Here is an 18,707-nt window from a genome sequence, read left to right on the forward strand (position 1 = left end):
ATGCCCACGTCCCATAAATCAATAAAGAAACAAATTGTGATTATCACATTCACTTCACATGCGCAAGGTCACTGGTTTGAAAGCTGACAGAAACATTATCAAAACTGAATTATCAAATTGAGAGAAGTTGCACAATTCCCGTTTGTTGTTAAACAACAGCTGAATACATTATCTCACAGCCATATGACATTGGCACTTCCGCAGGCTTTGAACAATTTTCTCCAAAAGGCACAGTTATAAGAAAGAGACAATAAATGAGACGAATTACAGTAAGATAGTTCACACATGTGTGAAGTGTTGAATGACCTGCTGATGTGCTCTGTCATTTTATGATTCTAATATCAGATCATTTTCTCTGCCGCATGGCTATGTTTTACAGCCAAATTGTACTTCCACAAAACAGGGCTCGGAAGTGCAGTAAGACTGCAGGGTTTGACATTCTAAGTCACTCCCCGTGGTTCTGCCCATTGTTTATACAGTTACCAGTTGGTTATCACATACACGCAAAAGATCCTCTGTCTGGAAATGGGTAGAAACATTATCGATATTCACACATCTAAGTGAGGGAAATGTCCATAATTCACATTTGTTGTTGAATATTAACTGAATATAGTATCTCACCGCCACATTAAATTTGCCCTTCACCAAGCTGCAAAAAGCATTCTCAAAATCAGGAAGGATGAAACTAACTCGGCACAAAAACTAGCAGCTTCTTTAGTCAACAAAAGAAATTAATGAGTTTACAAATGCAAATTAACAGTTACTTACTGACTGAAAGATGACTACGAGTGTGATCTAAAGACTAGCGTCACCTGAAAAACAGAAGCAAGTGATACTGTGATTGAACACGAGGGAATGGGAGAGATGGTGCAAAATCACTTTGTATCGCTCTACATCACGGATCTTCATTCTTTCATGGGCATCGCTGACCAGCATTTGTTGTCCATCCCGAATTGCCCTTCAGCTGTATAACTTGTTAAACCATTTCAGAGGGTAGTTGAGAATCAATCACATCACTGTGGGTTTTGGAGTCACAGGCAGGTCAGACCAGGCAAGGACGACTGACTGAATTCCCTAAAGGACTGGGGAATCACATGGGTTTGTACGGCAATCAATGATAGTTTCATGGTCATCATGACTGAGAAAATACTGAGGACATGTCAGATCAGAATAAACATCTTTTGTTAGTTCACCATGAAATGAATTGCATAAATAACTTATGTTTATGTCGAAAACTGCAGAAAGAACCCTAGTCCAACTCTTAATTTCATTGGGTAAGGGAAATACTCACTGAGGCAAACTGCCTGGATTCTGCAGAAACTCCTTCCTTAAAAGGGAATTTGGCAATGGTGGAAATAGGGGAAATTCTGATACATGGAAAGAGAGAAGGAAATTGGGACTAATTAGCAAGGTCTCTGTGAAAGGCTGGTTATAAATAGAATTGGTGGAAGGTCCTCTTACTGCGCTGTGCCATTTGATGATGACATTGTTGATCAGTCTGTCTCCAGCATTTCTAATGAGAACAGCTGAATTCCATTTCTTCAAAACAAAGACCCAAAGTGCTGCTGCATGACGTCACCGTTTAACATTCCAGACAGCTCCATTAGGATCCAGGTGGGGAAATGTTCCTGTAGCGTTGTGGTTATCCCGCTCATTTCGCATGTGCAAGTTACTCCATTCAATGCTCGGGGAAACATTATCACCCAGCTGTGTGGAAAAGTTGCATCGCTCCCATTCCTGTTTGTTGTTGAATATGAACTGAATGTTGGATCTTGCAGCTGCATTAGATTCGCTCTTCACCATTTCTGAAGATAATTTTCAGCAAAATAAGAAGATGTTTCCGCTGGCAGCGTGTGATTGGAGAGTGCGGGGCTGGAATATTGTTAACTTTTCCTGTCTCACTCTCTGTGGAGCTGAGGAAGAGCGACTCATTGATGGGATTGTTTCAATCCAATAGCCTCGTTGATCTGTATTGATTTCGACTGGGGTACATGATCGTCCATATCCTTTGTTTTATCTGAAATAAATATCAATAAACAAAGCTTGGTGTGGGAGCCGAGTTTGAAACTTAGGGGTGAGGGATTTCTTTGTGGTTTCAGGGCCCCAGAACAAACCAGAGCGTTAATGAGTAATGGTGGGGAGAAAACGGCTACAGCTTCGTCTCTGGGTGGTTTCATACCACCAACTTTTCAGTTAACAGCCGAACATGCTGACCAATTGCGCCACAGAGACTTAAGGAAAGTGTGTGCATTCTGTAAGATATCCTAAACCAACGGCTTAGCGAGTGAAAGCTTCAGATTGCCGCTACCCAAATGATAATTATCCTTTCAGTTTTACTCTTCCCAAATAAAACGTAGGACATTCATTGTGGGCACATGGAAAAAGTCTGATCCCACCCACTGCAGACACATCCATGTCCCCGGGAACCAGCTCTCCTATAACTGGTGCCATCTCCCTTCGAGCCTTTCTGTGTTTGCCTGTTACCAAGTATTCTGGTTGTCCCGAAGCCAATAATTCTGAAGGGGTTTCTCTGTTACACAGCAAGTGGTTAGGATCTGGAATGCACCACCTAAGAATGTGGGAGAGGCAGATTCAATCGCAGATTTCAAAAGAGAATTAGACAGAAAATGCAGGTCTCTGGGGAAAAGGCGGGGGGGGGGGGGGGGGGGGTGGGGGAGTGGGGGGGTGCAGGGTGGGACCAGGTGAGTTAGTTTCCAGAAGAATAAGAGGTTTCCCTTTTCAGACAGAGTTAAGGAGAGTTTTTTCCTCTCAGATGGTCATTAGCATTTGAACTTATTTTCATCAGAGGTTTGGTCATTGAATTTACACAAGGCAGGATTAGACAGATTTTTGAGAGGCAAGGGGTCAAAGGTTATGGGGGCAGGCAGGAAGGCAGAGTTGAGACCACAACCAGGTTTGCCGTGACCTTAATGAATGGTGAAGCAGGGTCAAAGGGCTGAATGGCCTAATCCTGCCATTGAGTCCTTTCTTCCTATGACCTGGGCTGAATGGCCTCCATCTGTGTGTAGCCTTAGTTCTGATTCTCTGACACTATGAGGCGCTGGAGAGGCAAATGGTCAATCCCTGCTTGTATTTGTTATGTACTATTTTGGAGCCATTACCACCCAAGGCAATGGTTAGTTTATCTTTGATAGTGGCAGTGTGGCCGGCTGGGTTAAGGTGTTTTGTTTGGGCTCTGTTCTCTTCGTGGGTTTGAATCAAAGTTTCAGTTGATTTTTTCTTTCAGTCACTTCACCTGAGCATCGGCTCGCGGCCGTCGATGTATTAAGATCTTCATCTTGGCAGGAAGAACAAGGAGACGCAGTATAAATTGTAGGGTTACTGGGAATATGAGGGGCCGAATTCCCTCTTTCTCTGTTATAAACTTTCTGTGATTTTAAATGAACAAGATTAAAATTGATGTGATGTTTGTAATCATAGATGAGTGGTTAAGACAATGGGTTTGAAATCTATTAGGCTCTCCCCATGTAGGTTTGAATCCTGCCGATCTTGCTGTCTGCTGTTCCTTACTTTAGATGAATTTGGAATTAAAATTAATTATTGGTGAAGTGGAATAAAAACCTTCCAAACACTCCCACGTGTTTCTCCTGCTTCTATTCCGTGTTCTTTCATTTCTGTTCATCTGCAAGCGTTCACCAAATCTGCAGTTTGAAATGGAACAATAATTGGCCAAGTTGGTGACATCCTTATTTCTGGGTGTTTGTCTCTCCTCAGGCCTCTCTTACTCTCGGTGTATATGTCTGTGTGTGTCAATGTGGTTCAGTTCACTTTTTTTTACCATCACAAACTTCATTCACATTAGTTGTGCAACTTCATGTTAGAATGTTATGGTCTTTTCCCCGGAGACCTGCATTTTCTGTCCAATTCTTTTTTGAAATCCGCGATTGAATCTGTCTCCCTCACTCTCTCAGGCCGTGCATTCCAGATCCTAACCACTCATTCTGTAACACAGAAGCCCCTTCAGAATTGTACACTTTATGTGATGTTGCCTCTCTCCATTCTTCCGACAAACATGAATCACTTCACACTTTCATACGTTAAATTCCAGGTTCACTTTAACAGTTTATATGAGGAATTCCTGTGCATTGTGACAGTTCACACAGCAGTAAGAAAAAAGTTAGCTCCTGATCAGGAGTTGAACCTGGGCTGTGGTGGTGAAAGCACCAAATCCAAAGCACGAAGCTCTCCGACTTCCAGTGAAGCCAAGGGCAGTTTTCACTCAGAAACCAGCAGCTGTGATATTAACAAAGTGGGATGGAGAAAGACTCAGTTTGAGCGGTGACACTGCACATGTGAAAGCAGCAAAGTTTTAAAATAAGCAGCACACAGCTTGAACCCACAACCCTCAGATTAAGGGTCTCATACTCTACCGACTAAGCTAGTAAGGAATGCAGACTGCTTGCTTCGTATGCAAATGTTCAGGGAGATCAATGTTGTTTTCCACCTGGAGCCTCAGCTTCTTCTGAATTTCAAAGTGTGGAAGGGAATCAACCGACAAAATCCACAAAGTTGTAATGCATTCCTCTCAATCATCAATAACATCATTCACATCTTCCACTTCTTAGCTGAACTTCCTCCCAGCATTGCAAACTCCTCTTGCATCGCTCATCCTGATATTTTTCTCTTTGACATTTTAATATGAGGCTTCACAATTAATGTGAATCAAGTTTATGAAGAGAATATGTGCTCATCCCCTCGGGGAGCTGCACCACATTGACACACACAGAGGAACACACACCGACACATACACCAAGAGTGACAGAGGCCTAACAAGAGACAAACACCCAGAAAACAAAGTTGTCATCGACTTGATCAATTGTTGTTCCATTTCAGAGGCCAAATGTAGTGAATGTTTTCAGATAAACAGAAGTCAGAAACATGGGGGTGTTTGGGTGGTTTTCTTTTTCATTTGACTGATAATTTATTCTGTAGACAGTTTATGTCAATCAGGAATGAGAAGAAGGGGAGTTGGCAGGAATGGAACCACGTGGAAAAATGCCTTAACCACTCGGTCAGGACAACTGGGTAAAGGCTGAATGTTGTTTGTTTAAAATAATAGAATGAATACAGGGAATTCCAGTGAAAGAAGGATTTCCATTCCGTGCCATTGTCCCACCTTTGCCCAGTCACCCTAAGATTTACACTGCCTCTCCTCATTTTTCCAACTGAAATACAACACTGCACAGCTCAGTTGTCCCTTCACCGCATGGAGAAATGTTTGGATACGCCTCAAACAGCAAACACCAGAAAATTTGGCAGTGGTGAGAATGAAGCCCAAATCACCAGAGAGATCGAAACCTGAACCAGCTGCTGAGCCTGCTCGGCCTCACTACCACATTCAGATTAGACACAAATATTGTCTTCACCATTGAATTAAAAAATTATGAATTGGCCATTCGGCCCCTCGAACATTCTCAACTACTTAATAAGATCATGTGAAAACTTCAACCATCATCCAGTTTGTAACATCTGGACATGTATTTACTGAACTGTCTCCACTCAAAGATAGAAGAGGAATGTCCAGTTGCTTCTTTACAAACTGCATTTTTTGTTGATATTAAGTCAGAGAATTAACATGAATAATGTTTGGGTGGAAAAAATGGGAAACTGAAACACATTGATACACACAGAAAATCACAAATATGCATGTTGTTAAGATTTGAAATCGTGAATATTTTCACACTGTCTTTCAAAGTGCAGAAAATGGAGCTGTGATCAACTTATAGCTCAGAAGATGTACAGCAAGAATGTATGTGACAGGCTGATGTTCACGGTGCCTGTTTGGACTCGGTGAGCTGCATCTAACAATTGAGACCATTTAATTTTCATTCAATGAGTCCGGTTCTAAATTCTGTGCTAGAAATGATAACAAAACTCGTTGCATTTGCCTATTGTCCTGAATTCAAAGCATCACATGGAAGATAATAAAGTTCATCTTAGCCGTCATGTTAGGAAAAATAAAATGACAGAAAGTTACAGCAAAGAAAGAGGCCATTTGGCCCTGTGTGCTGCTTTCAAAGAACAGTGTGATTGTTTGACCTGAATACTCAAAAATATTCATCATTTCGGAAGAATGGACAAAAAAGAAAACGAGGCGGGGTCACGCTGTTAATGAGGAACGAGATCGGTACATTAGTGAGAGAGGATCTTAGATTGAAGGATCAAGATGTAGAATCAGTTTGGGTGGAGCTAAGAAACAGCAAGAGACAGCAAACATTGGTGGGAGTTGTTTATAGGCCACCAAACTGCAGTGGTAATGTTGGGCATGTGATAAATAATGAAATTAGAGCTGCATGTGACATGGGTAATACAGGAATAATATTCTGCCGTGCACCACCAGCTCTATAGTCAGTGCTTTGTAACCTACCACAGCCCTTCTCGTTTATTTTCACTCCCTCACTCCGACTCTGGATTTATTCCCGAGTTTTGCCCTAGTGACATTTCCAGCTCTGATGTGAAACTGCCACTCTCACTCCACCAACTCTAGCAGAGCTAAACCGTGTTATTTTCAACCAGCAAATCAATCACATTGATTTGAACAGGTCGCCCAGGAATAATAGGTTTCAAATCCCTAACCAGGAATCGAACGCAGGCTGCACTGATAAAATTGCCGCATTCTAACCACTCACCCAGCAGTTCAGCACATGCAGGTTGCTTATGGCATTTTTTCATTCCAGATCTCTTTCACCAGAGATAAGTTTCTTTGGCCAAATTGTCTGTGTCAGATGAACACAAGTGACGTCTTCAGCCAATGAGAAGAACCATTGCTGTTAGCTGGAACATGAAATCGATACTTTCCTCCTTTACGACAGTTCTTAAAGCCTCCCCCTTTGTCCGAGCTTTTAGTCATCTGACCGAATATGTGGCTCAGTGTCACACTTTGTTATATAATGCTCCTGGGGAACGCCTTGTGACGTTTCATTGGGTAAAGGGAGCTTTATAAATATAAGTTGTTGTTGTAGTCCATACGTAGAAAGAGACAAACTCCTCTTACCTCTTTCATCCTGATATTTTTCACTGTAACATTGTAATGTGAAGTTGCACAACTAATGTGAATACTGTTTGTGTTCGTAAAAATATGCTCACCTCCTCAGGGAACTGAACCACATTAATCCACACAGAGGACACACACACAGAGACATACACCGAGACTGACAGAGGCCTCAGGAGAGACAAATGCCAGAATTAAATCAAATTGGCTCAGAATTCTTTTTCCATTTCCAACTGGAGATTTGCAGAACACTGACAAATGAATGGAAATAAGAGATCAGTGGTGTGTTTAGATCGCTTTTCCTCGATTCAAATGATAATTGGTTCTGTCTGCGCGTGGTTAAAATCAGATATAATGGAAAACATAGTCAGGAGGATTCAAACCTGCGCGGGGTAACCCCAGTGGATTTCTAATCCATCACCTTAACCACTCGGTCACGACTACAGAAGTTGCTACTACACTACTATTATTTGTATGAAATCATAAAAGTTACAGCAGACAAAGCAGTCTTTCTACCCGTCTTGTCATGGCCATTACCTGGCCTTTTCCCAGGAAAGCTGCAATTTATACTGTCTCTCCCCATTCTTCCAACCAAACTGGGAAGGAAAGATTGGGAATAACCCAACCTGGCCAATTACCGCCTTATCAGTCTACTCTCCATCATCAGTAAAATAATGGAAGGGGTCATCATCAGTGCTAACAAGCGGCACTGACTGAGCAACAACCTGCTCACTGATGCCAGGTTTGGGTTCCGCAAGGGCCACTCAGCTCCTGACCTCATTTCAGCCTTGTTTCAAACATAGGCAAAAGAGCTGAACTCCTGAGATGAGGTGAGGGTGACTACCCTTGACATCAAGGCAGCATTTGATCGATTGCGGCATCAAGGAGCCCTAGCAAAACTGGAGTCAATGGGAATCAGAGGGATACTCCCCACTTCTTGGAGTCATACATAGCACAAAAGGAAATGGTTATGGTTGTTGCAGGTCAGTCATCTCAGCTCCATGACATCACTGCAGGTGTTCCTCAGGGTAGTGTCCTCCACCCAACCATCTTCAGCTGCTTCACCAATGACCTTCTTTCCATCATAAGATCAGAAGTGGGGATGTTCGCTGATGACTGCACAATTCTCAGCGCCATATCCAACTCTTCAGATACTGAAGCAGTTCATGTCCAAATGCAGCAAGGCCTGGATAATATCCAGGCTTGGGCTGACAATTAGCAAGCAATGTTCGCACTACACAAGTGTCAGGTAATGACCTTCTCCAACACGAGAGAATCCCGCCATTGGCCCTTGATATTCAATGGCATTACCATCACAAATCCCTAACTATCAACACCCTGGAGGTTAACATTGACCAGGAACTGAACTGGACTAACCGTACAAAGACTGTGGCTACAAGAACAGGTCAGAAGCTAGGAGTCGTGCAACGAGTAACTCACCTCCTGACTGCCCAAAGCCAGTCCACCATCTACAGGGCACAAGTTTGGAGTCTGATGGAATCCTCCCTACTTGCCTGGATGACTGCATCTCCCACAACACTGAAGAAAATGGACACCATCCAGTGGCCCACATCCACATTCACTCTCTTCACCACTGATATGCAGTAGCAGCAGTGTGTACCATCTACAAGATGCACTGCAGGAATTCACCAATGCTTCTTAGACAGCAGCGTCCAAACCTACGACCATTACCAGCTAGAAGGACAAGGCAGCAGATAGATAGGAACACCACCACCTGGAAGTTCCCCTCCAAGTCACTCACCATCCTGACTAGGAAATATATCGTCATTCCTTCACGGTCACTGGGTCAAAATCCTGGAACTCCCTTCCTAACAGTACTGTGGGTGTACCTACATCACATGGACTGCAGTGCTTCAAGAAGGCAAGCCGTCTCCCCAAGGGCAATTAGGGATGGGCAATAAATGCTGGCCCAGACAACAAAGCCCACATCCCATGAATGAATAAAAAAGATCCATATTAGCCTGCAAGTTATATTGCCTTGTTCTTCTGACCAAAGTAAAGCACTGCAAATGTCAGTGCCTGGAGCAAGTCTGACATATTTGCTCAGGTGAGAAACCAGCTGAAGCTTTCAATATTGGTTTTCTTAACACCGAGTTTCCAAATGAGAATTGTGCAATGGCTTGAAAGTGAAAAAAGAAACAGGATTAAGGAGAAAGAGAAGGAAATTATAATTAATTATAAAGCTCTTTGTTCAAAACTGACATAGACACCATGGGTGGAAGGTCCTCTTACTGCGCTGTGCCATTTGATGATGACATTGTTGATCAGTCTGTCTCCAGCATTCCTAATGAGAACAGCCGAATTCTATTTCTTCAAAACAAAGACCCAAAGTGCTGCTGCGTGACGTCACCGTTTAACATTCCAGACAGCTCCATTGGGATCTTTACAGCGCAGGCTTTATAGAGGTGAGTGGGGGTCATATTCACCTCACATATGATGGAGCTGCAGTTTGAAACCTGGGAAGAGCATTATCCAAGCTTGTTTAGATGAGTGTGAGTGAAAGTTCGATAATTTACGTTTGTAAATATGAACACAAGGGTTGGAATCCTGCTGACTAAAGTTTTCACCATTTTTGATTTTAACCAAATTAATTATCAGTTAATTAGAAGGAAATCTATCCAAATACATCCGTATTTTCTGATTCCCATTCATTTGTCAGCATTCAGGAAATTTGCTTTCGGAAATGGAACAAACACTGAGCCAAGTTGGTGACATCCTTGCTTTCTGGGTGTCAGTCTCTCCTTAAGCCTCTGTCACTCTCGGTGTATATCATTGTGTCTGTTCCTCTGTGATTGTCATTGTGGTTCAGTTCGCTGAGGGGTTTAAAACGTTTTTAACGTCAGAAACTTGATTCACATTAGTTCAGATTAAAATGTCGATGAGTAAATTATCAGCGTGAAGGATAAAACAGGAGATTGGCCCTTTCGATATATATCATACAACAACAACAACTTGTATATATAAAGTGCCTCTAACCTGTTGAAACATCACAAGGTGTTCTCCAGGATCATTATATAACAAGTGTGACACCGAGCCTCATTTTCAGTCAGATGACTAAAAGCTCGGTCAAAGGGGGAGGCTTTAAGGATTGTCTTAAAGGAGGAAAGTATCTATTTCATGTTCCAGCAAACAGCAATAGTTCTTCTCATTAGTGAAGAAGTCACTCGTGTTCAACATAAACAGACCATTTGGTCAGAGAAAGTTGTCTCTGGTGAAGAGATCGGGAATGAAAAAAAAAGTCAAAAGTTGCCTCCATAATCCAAATGTCAAGCTTTATTGGTAGTTTCCCTGATGTCCAGTGACTCAGGATTGGCACTTCCATTGGAACAACAGCGAATAGGGTGGAGGGTTTTGGAAATTGAAATTTGCACATGAGCAGCTTGTGAGGCTATTTCACCTCATTGTCAATTTCATGTTCCAGCTCACAGCACCCGTTGTTTTCATTGGCTGAAGAAGTCATTTGTCTTGAACCCAAAGAGGCACTTTTGTGGTGAAAGAGATCTGAACTGAAAAACAATAGGCAAAAGCAGCATAGATAAGCCAAATTGAAAAATGCTGGTGCAGCTTCTCTGGTGGTCTAGTGGCTCTCACCGCCATGGCCCAGGTTTGATTCCTGGTCAGGAAATGTCGATTTATTGAATTTGTTGAAATGAGTGTTGATCACTCATTGATTAGAAACGTTTAAAAACTCCACCAGAATCAGAGGCATGAGAGTTTAAGTTTCACCTCAGTTCTGGAAAACATTCACACTCAGGAGTGGCAGTGAAGGAAGAGGAGAGGAGAAGGGCTGTCTACAAAGCACTGACGATAGAAATGTTGGCATGAGGCAAAATATGGGTGGGACAAGTACGAATTTTGCTGCCTCCTGTTCGCGCTGGCACAAATATCACTCCCGATGGATCAACCAATCACAACTGCTCTGTGAAATCAGCACGTCCGGCTGAATGGCCTCTTTCTGCACTGTAACTTTCTCTAATTTTATGTTTCCCAACAGCACGGGTCATTCTGCCATTTTATAGTTGACTCGAGCGAGATGTGTTTTCTTACCTTGTATTTGGCTCTTTTGAAACTTAAATACGGAGCAAATTCAGTGAGTTTTCTTGTCATTTCCAGTACTAGATTTGTCACGAGACTAATTGAGCGACACACTATTGGTGCCAATCCTTCACTGGAGCTCACCGTGTCCAAAGGGCACTGTTACCATCAGCCTTTTATGTACCTTCTTGCAGTACATCTGCTGAACAATATCAGCTTATCACAGCTCTGCTTTCTTCACATTGAAATCCAGTGTGAAAATCAATTTCAAAGCTGAAAAACTGGGAGAGTGTGACTGTGGATAATCAGCACTGGGCACATTCCTGTAATCAGTATCTGGGAGAATCAGGAAGATGAAATCCAGGTGTCTCTTTACCCACGAGTTTTACCCATTCCCACCAATTGACTGTGTCTGCATCGAACAGCGAATTAACCTGGAGGCTGGACGGGCAGAGGGAGCTGGGGGCGAGACAGGGACAGAAGCAGCAACAAATGCAACAATAAAGTGCTTTGAATTTGATGCGTTTCAGTTGCTTTCAGTGGTGAATGTCTGCCTTGTAAGTTTCACAGGAGCTGCAGTGATTAGTTGGTGTTTTTTAAAGCAACAAGATTTAAAAGTAAAAAGATAAAAGCAAATTACTGCAAATGATGGAAGTCTGAAACAAACACAGAAAATGTTGGAAAAATTCAACAGCTGGATGGAGACACAGAGTCAATGCTTCCAGACCATATGACTCTTAATCAGATTTTTAAAGTATTACAGCGATCAACATGAGGCTTGAACCCATGACCCTGAGATTGAGTCTCATCCTCTACCCACGGAGCTAGCTGGGGATGTGAAAGAGTGTTTCATATCCCAACTTACATGGATATACCTGTTGCTTTCCACCTGATACCTCAACCTGCTTGGAATTTTAAGGTGGCAATGCATTCCTCTAAATCCTCAATAACATCATTCACATCTTCCACTTCTTAGCTGCACCTCCTTCCAAATACTGTGATCCATTTTCCTAAGGATTTTCTCCTGCATTTAATATTTACCTGATTTGTGTCCTCATTTTGAAATCAGATTCGCATCAACATCCAACACAAATTGAATTGCAAACCTAACGGACAAACAATGGAAAACAAGTCACTCGGTAACACAAATCCCATGGTGCTTATTTTCAGATTCACAACAATCAGCTCTTCAATAAAATGAATGAGTTTTACAACGAAAAGAATTAGAAAGTTTATGTGACTTTTATTTGTGACTCACTCGGGTATTCTGCAAATGCTGCTCGGAGGTTTAGTGACCGGGACATAATCTGCCTGCGCTTTCCTGAGTCTGTGCTCGGTGTATTGGGAGGTTTGGCCCGACTTGGAGTAGGTCACATTCCAGGGATGGGCATTAACCCGCTGACTGAAGCTGCAGTCACTGCTTTCTGCTGGCAGCGGGTGATTGGAGAGCGCGGGGCCGGAATATTGCTGCTTTGCTGCTTTTCCCTGTTTCACTCACTGTGGAGTTGAGGAAGAGAGAATAATTGATGGGTTCATTTGATTCCAACAATTTCATGGATTTCTAATGGGTTAGATGAAGGTACAGAGTGGTCCAAATCTTTTCTCATTGTATTTGACAGAAAAAGTAATTTTAAAAAGAAGCTGTTTTTGTGGGACCTCACTGGACAACAAAACACCTGCCACCATTTTGGGAATGATATCTTGCAGCCCAAGTACCCAATGACAATCCGGAACCATGTGACAATGATTGGTGATGAGGGGGAAAAACCTTCAACCACTGGGTGATTTTGAATCACCAACCTTTCAGTTAACAGGCAAACACACTGACCAATTGTGCCACAGACACTTACACAAACATAAATGACAAGGTATCCCAACCAGGGTGTCAGTGAGTCTAATCTTCAGATTGCCACTACCCAGATGGTTAGCGCACTCTATCAGTTTTATTCTTCCAAAATAAAGGGTGGGACATTCATTGTGGATATATGGAAACAGTCTAATCCCATCCACTGCAGACACATCCATGTCACCGGGAACCAGCTTTCCTACAACCGGTGCCATCTCCCTTCGAGCCTTTTGCTGTTTTGTCTGTTACCACGTATTCTGATTGACCCGAAGCTGATATTAAGGTTGAATTCCTGATGTGCAGTAATGAGAATCCTTTCAATGTCTCTGATCAGTTAATTTCACTGATAACATCAGAGTCACTGTTCCAGTGTCTTAAAGAAGGGAAAGGTACCTTGACTGTCTCTGGTCAGTTGGGCAGTTCACCCTTCATTCGTATTGGATTCCATTCCTCAAAGGGGATTTTCATTTCCTTCTTGAGTTCCCTTAACACATCTAGCAGCATCTTTGGATTGAGAGGCATAATTATCATTTCAGATGCAGTGCTGTTCTGATGAAATGTTACAGACCTGAAATGAAAACCATGTCTCTTTCTCCACAGTCACTACCAGAATTGCTGAGAGTTCCAGCATTTTCTATTTTTATTTCAGATAACCAGCATCTGCAGTATTTTGCTTTACTTTACCTGATCAGTGAAGCATATAAGATCCTCACGGTACTTGACAGGGCGGATTTGGAGAGGATGTTACCTCTTGTGAGAGAATCTAGAACACAGGATTGCTGTTTAAATACAAGGGGTCACCCATTTGAAACGGAGATGAGACGATTTTTTTTCTTTCAGAGTGCCGTGAAACTTTGGAACTCTGTTCCTGAAAAGGCTGTGGAAGCCAAGTCTTTGAATATTTTTAAGGCAACGGTGGATATATTCTTGGTAAGTAAGGGGGTGATAGGTTATCGGGGATAGGTGGCATACAGATTTCAGGTTACTATGAGGTCAGACATGATCTTATTAAATGGCAGAGCAGGCTTGAGGGGCCGAATGGTCTACTCCTACTCCTTTTTCTTACATAGTGCTAAGAATGTGGAACCCATTACTAGTGGATTTCGAGATCCATGTCTGAGCTGAAAATGTGTAGGTAAACTCACACTGTAAACAGATTGTTCACCAGCTAAAATTGGAAAGGGATACACTCTCATCCCATTTACTGACACAGCAACACAGTCTTGTTGGTGGGAGACCATTCAGATACTTCACGTGTGCAAAGGGCTTTATTCAGTTTGCCCACACATTAACACTCCAACTTTAAAAGTTCAAAAGATTTGATCCACAATCAGAGCAGAGATGTTGGAAAGACACAGTTTAAATACTCCATGGAAAGGGGGAAAAGTCACGAGTTCACCCCATCAACTGAAACTCCACTGAGTTCAGATCTAACTGTCGGGGTTTGTTCTGTATCCAGGAGAGAATTGCGGTGGACCCTGGAGCAATTTGGCCACTGCATCAAATGAGTCAACAATTTTATGTCTTCTCCCTATGTCACCCATCGTATTCTGATTACAGAGCATAGGTTTCTGTTCTACAATATTACCTTTCAATGGCGGAGCTCCCACCCAGCATTCGCTGCGGGGGAGAATGTGCCCTATCCTCACAACAGCAGCACCATGCGCATGCGTGCTGCTGCGTGTCCGTGGAGCATGCGCATTGCAGTCTATTTTATGAGCATGCGCAGTACTGGTCTGTGACTGAAGCTGCTCAGAGCGGACGGGACAATGTCGAGCGGAGCAAACTAACAGAGTTAGTGGGTGTGTGAGGAGGAATGGAGCCAGCGGAGTGGGCAGGGAGGCTCCGTAAAGACACAGTGTAGGCCGCAGATCCCAAATAACAAGGTACCGGTCTTGTGTCTGCAGATAACGGGCCGAAAAAGTCTGGATTTCTCCCTTCGCCAGGCCCTGGGTTAAGGGCCGCCATCTTTATATTGGGCAATGTGCAGTCATCCTGGTCCAGGTAGCAGGAGGAGAGAATATTGTGAATTTCTATCCTGGACTGACAGGGATGGATTTTGGAAACTCCTTTTCCAGGGGGTTAGAAGGGGAGGGTTTACACACAGCAAACTCAGACCAAGAGAAATGTTCGTCCTTTCTGAATTTCAATCCTGGATTGACCGTGATGGATTTTTTGAATTCCATTTACAGGATGTTAGAAGAGGAGGAACTCAAGGGATACTTTGAGGGAGATGAGAAACTCAAACCAAACATCACGTCAAAATCTGAAAGTCACTTGATTCACCAGGACCTGAATAACACCAGCCTTTAAATGTAAGCATTGAGTCCCAGGTCATTTTCAGTTACTGGGTAAAAAATCTCTTCCTCACATTGTGGATCTTACTTAAAATCTTAAATCTCTGTCCCTTAATCCTTTCATAATCAGCTAATGGGAACAGCTTTTATTTAACTGCCTTTCATAATCCTGTACACCTCTATCAAATCTCCCCTCAATCTCCTTTACTCCAAGGAGAACAACACCAGTTTCTCGAATTTAATCTTACAATTAAAATCCCTCATCCCTCGAACCATTCTGATAAATCTCCTCTGCCCCTTCTCAAGGACCCTCACATCCTTCATAATGTGTGCTGATCACTGGTTTGCACAGATCCAGATGTTCTGTGTCCATGTGTGTGACTTCATCACACATCGACAATTATACGCTGACATCATCCCGCTCCCTGGGTATTTCCTCAACTGGGAGATTTTTCTCTGACTCCAGTGCTTTTGATATTTTTCCAGCTGCAGGCTCCAGCGGGAGAATTTAAATTTGAAAATGGTGAAGTTGTTTCGGAGGTGAGTATTTTTCACCATCCATCTACAATTTAAAGCGTTTAGTGCTGTGCTCTGTTTTCTGTGAGAGGTTCCATATCTCTGGGACTGGTGTGGCTCCTTTACTGTGGATCTGAATCCATGTCTATCCATTGCTCTGTTTCACCTCTGCCCTCCCTGATCACTTCTCTGCCATTGTCCACCTTCCTCTATCTCTAATAATAGATCTATTTGAGTTATGTTTAGTAATTTATTGTTACTTCTGCCGACTGTGTCTCAATGAGGTTTCCACTGCTGTCCATCCCCTGACCATGTGCTGCTGGCTTCCCAGCTTTATCTCCCCACAGAAACTTTTATAGTCAGGTATTGTTTTTCCTGCGCTATAGTCCATATCTATTCTACTTCTGAGCTTATATTGATCATCAAATTCTGCAGCATTTTACTCCCTGTAATTCATTCTGCACACCCTGAAATATTAATTCTGTTTCCCTCTCCGCAGATACCAGCGCCTATTGTGACCTCTAGTTACCTGTGGAGAAGATGATGTTTGACCTCCTTGAACCACTGCAGTCTGTGTGGTGAAGGTGCTCCCACAATGCTATTAGGTAAGGAGTTCCAGGTTATTCACCCAGTGATGATGAAGGAACAGTGATATATGTCCAAATCAACAACAATGTGTATCTGTATCACACTTTTAATGTAAGACAATGTTCCAAGGCATTTCATAGAAATGTTACAAAGCAAGGTTTGACACTGAACCACATGAGATGTTAGGGCAGGTGATCAAGCATTTGGTAAAAGAAGTGGGTTTTACAAAGTATCTTAAAGGAGGAAAATGAGGTAGAGAATGGGAGAGGTTTAGGGAGTGAATTCCAGAGCTTGGAGCCTTGGAAAGTGACGGAATGGGCACAAATGTGGAACAATAGAAATCAGGAACGTTCAGTAGGCCAAATTAGAGGAGTGCAGATATCTTCGAGGGTTGTGATGCTGGAGGAGATTCCAGTAACAAGGAGCAGCCATACAGGAATTTGAAAATAAGGGGTTGAGTCAGGCGATGTTACTGAGGTGGAAATAAGCAGTCTTGGTGATGATGTGGATATGTAGTTGGAAGCTCATCTTGGGGTGAAATATTTCGCAATGGTGGTGAACTGTTTGGTTCAGTCCCAGAGAGTTGTCAGGGACAGGGATGGAGTCGGTGACTGGGGAGTGGAGTTTGTCGTGGGGACTGAAGACAATGGCTTCAATCTTCCCAATATTCAAATGGAAGAAATTTCTGTACATCCAGCACTGGATGTCAGACAAGTCAGGACAGTGTGTGACTTGGAGGGGAACTTGGAGGTGATGGTGTTCACATACACCTGCTCCCCTGGTCCTTCTAGGGGGTAGAGGTTGAAGGTTTTGGAGTTTCTGTCAAAGTTCTAGTTTATTTGTACGTCTATGAAAATCCCTCTCCTCACCCCCTGCCTCTCCCACTCCTTTCTCTGACTTTCTCTCTCTCCTTTTTTCCTTCTGTCACATGGAATTCTCCAGCCCTGCAAGTTGTGGATGCTCCATCATTGAATATATTTCAGGCTGAGATAGGGAGATTTTTGGTCTCTCAGAGAGTCAAAGGATATGGGGAGTGGGCGGGAAAGTGGAGTTGAAGCTCAAGATCAGCCACATTCGTATTGAATGATGGAGCAGGCTCGAAGGGCCATGTGGTCTCCTGCTGCCCCTGACACTTGCTTTATTATTGAAACCAGAGTCTTGTGTAGGCCCAGACTGGGTGGCAGGTTCCCTTCCCTGAAGGACATTAGTAAACCAGTTGGATTTTTATGACAATCCAGCAGTTTTCATGGTCACGTTTTCCTAGTGCCAACCCCACAAATTCCCAGATTCATTCAGCTCAATTTCACAACCTACCTTTGTGTTTTTGTGGGTTCTCTCTCACTACCTTTTTTCTGTTTTAAATCAATTTCACAGGGTGTTAGAAGGGGAGGATTTGTAGTCGGGAAACTCAAACCAAACATCACATCAGGATCTGACAGAGTCGCCCAATTTATCATAACCTGAATATCATCGGATTTTGAATATGGAAGGAAAAAGCACCGTTCACAGTGGGGAGAAACCGTACACATGTTCTGTGTGTGGACGAGGCTTCAGCCGATCATCTGGCCTGTCAAAACATAAATGCAGGGACAACAGAGAGAAACCATGGAAATGTGGGGACTGTGGGAAGGGATTCAATTACCCGTCTGAACTGGAAACTCATCGGCACAGTCACACCGGAGAGAGACCATTCACCTGCTCCACATGTGGGAAAGGATTCACTTGTTCATCCCATCTGCTGACACACCAGCGAGTTCACGCTGGGGAGAAACCATTTACCTGCTCCGTGTGTGGGAAGGGATTCACTCAGCCATTCAACTTGCTGAAACATGAGCGACTTCACACTGTGGAGAGACCTTTCACCTGCTCCACCTGTGGGAAAGGATTCACTCAGACATCTGACCTGCTGACACATCAGCGAGTTCACACTGGGGAGAGACCATTCATCTGCTCAGTGTGTGGGAAGGGATTCACTCAGTCAACTAACCTGCTGAAACACCAGCGAATTCACACTGGGGAGAGACCGTTCAAATGCTCAGACTGTGGGAATTGCTATAAAAGCTCCGGGGAACTGATGTCCCATCGACGTGTTCACAGCGACGAGAGACCGTTCAGGTGCTCTCACTGCGGGACTGGGTTCAGGTGGTCATCTCAACTCACAGTACACCAGCGAGTTCACAGCGGAGAGAGGCCATTCACCTGCCCCGCGTGTGGGAAGGGATTCACTCAGTTACCCAACCTGTTGACACATAAGCGTGTTCACACGGGAGAGAGGCCGTTCACCTGCTCCGAGTGTGAGAAGGGATTTACTCAGTTATCCCACCTGCTGAGACACCAGCGAATTCACAAGTGACATCAGTGAATGGATTTTGCTGTTAATTGCATCCTGGAC

At 43.3% G+C, this 18,707-nt stretch overlaps 1 long non-coding RNA gene across 2 annotated transcripts; it reads left to right on the top strand.

Annotated features, from left to right (window-relative positions):
* Window positions 1-14,660: 14,660 nt before the first annotated feature.
* LOC121273884 lies at window positions 14,661-17,749 on the top strand. 2 transcript variants are annotated; one of them, XR_005942113.1, is made up of 5 exons: window positions 14,661-14,800; window positions 15,107-15,229; window positions 15,698-15,751; window positions 16,227-16,332; window positions 17,690-17,749. It is a non-coding gene; the product is annotated as an uncharacterized LOC121273884 (long non-coding RNA). The 2 variants fall into 2 exon arrangements; XR_005942112.1 differs by having other exon boundaries at window positions 15,704-15,751.
* The last annotated feature ends 958 nt before the right edge of the window (window positions 17,750-18,707 follow it).

This window comes from Carcharodon carcharias (assembly GCF_017639515.1).
Source record: "Carcharodon carcharias isolate sCarCar2 chromosome 27 unlocalized genomic scaffold, sCarCar2.pri SUPER_27_unloc_2, whole genome shotgun sequence".
Classification (NCBI taxonomy): Eukaryota; Metazoa; Chordata; class Chondrichthyes; order Lamniformes; family Lamnidae; genus Carcharodon; species Carcharodon carcharias.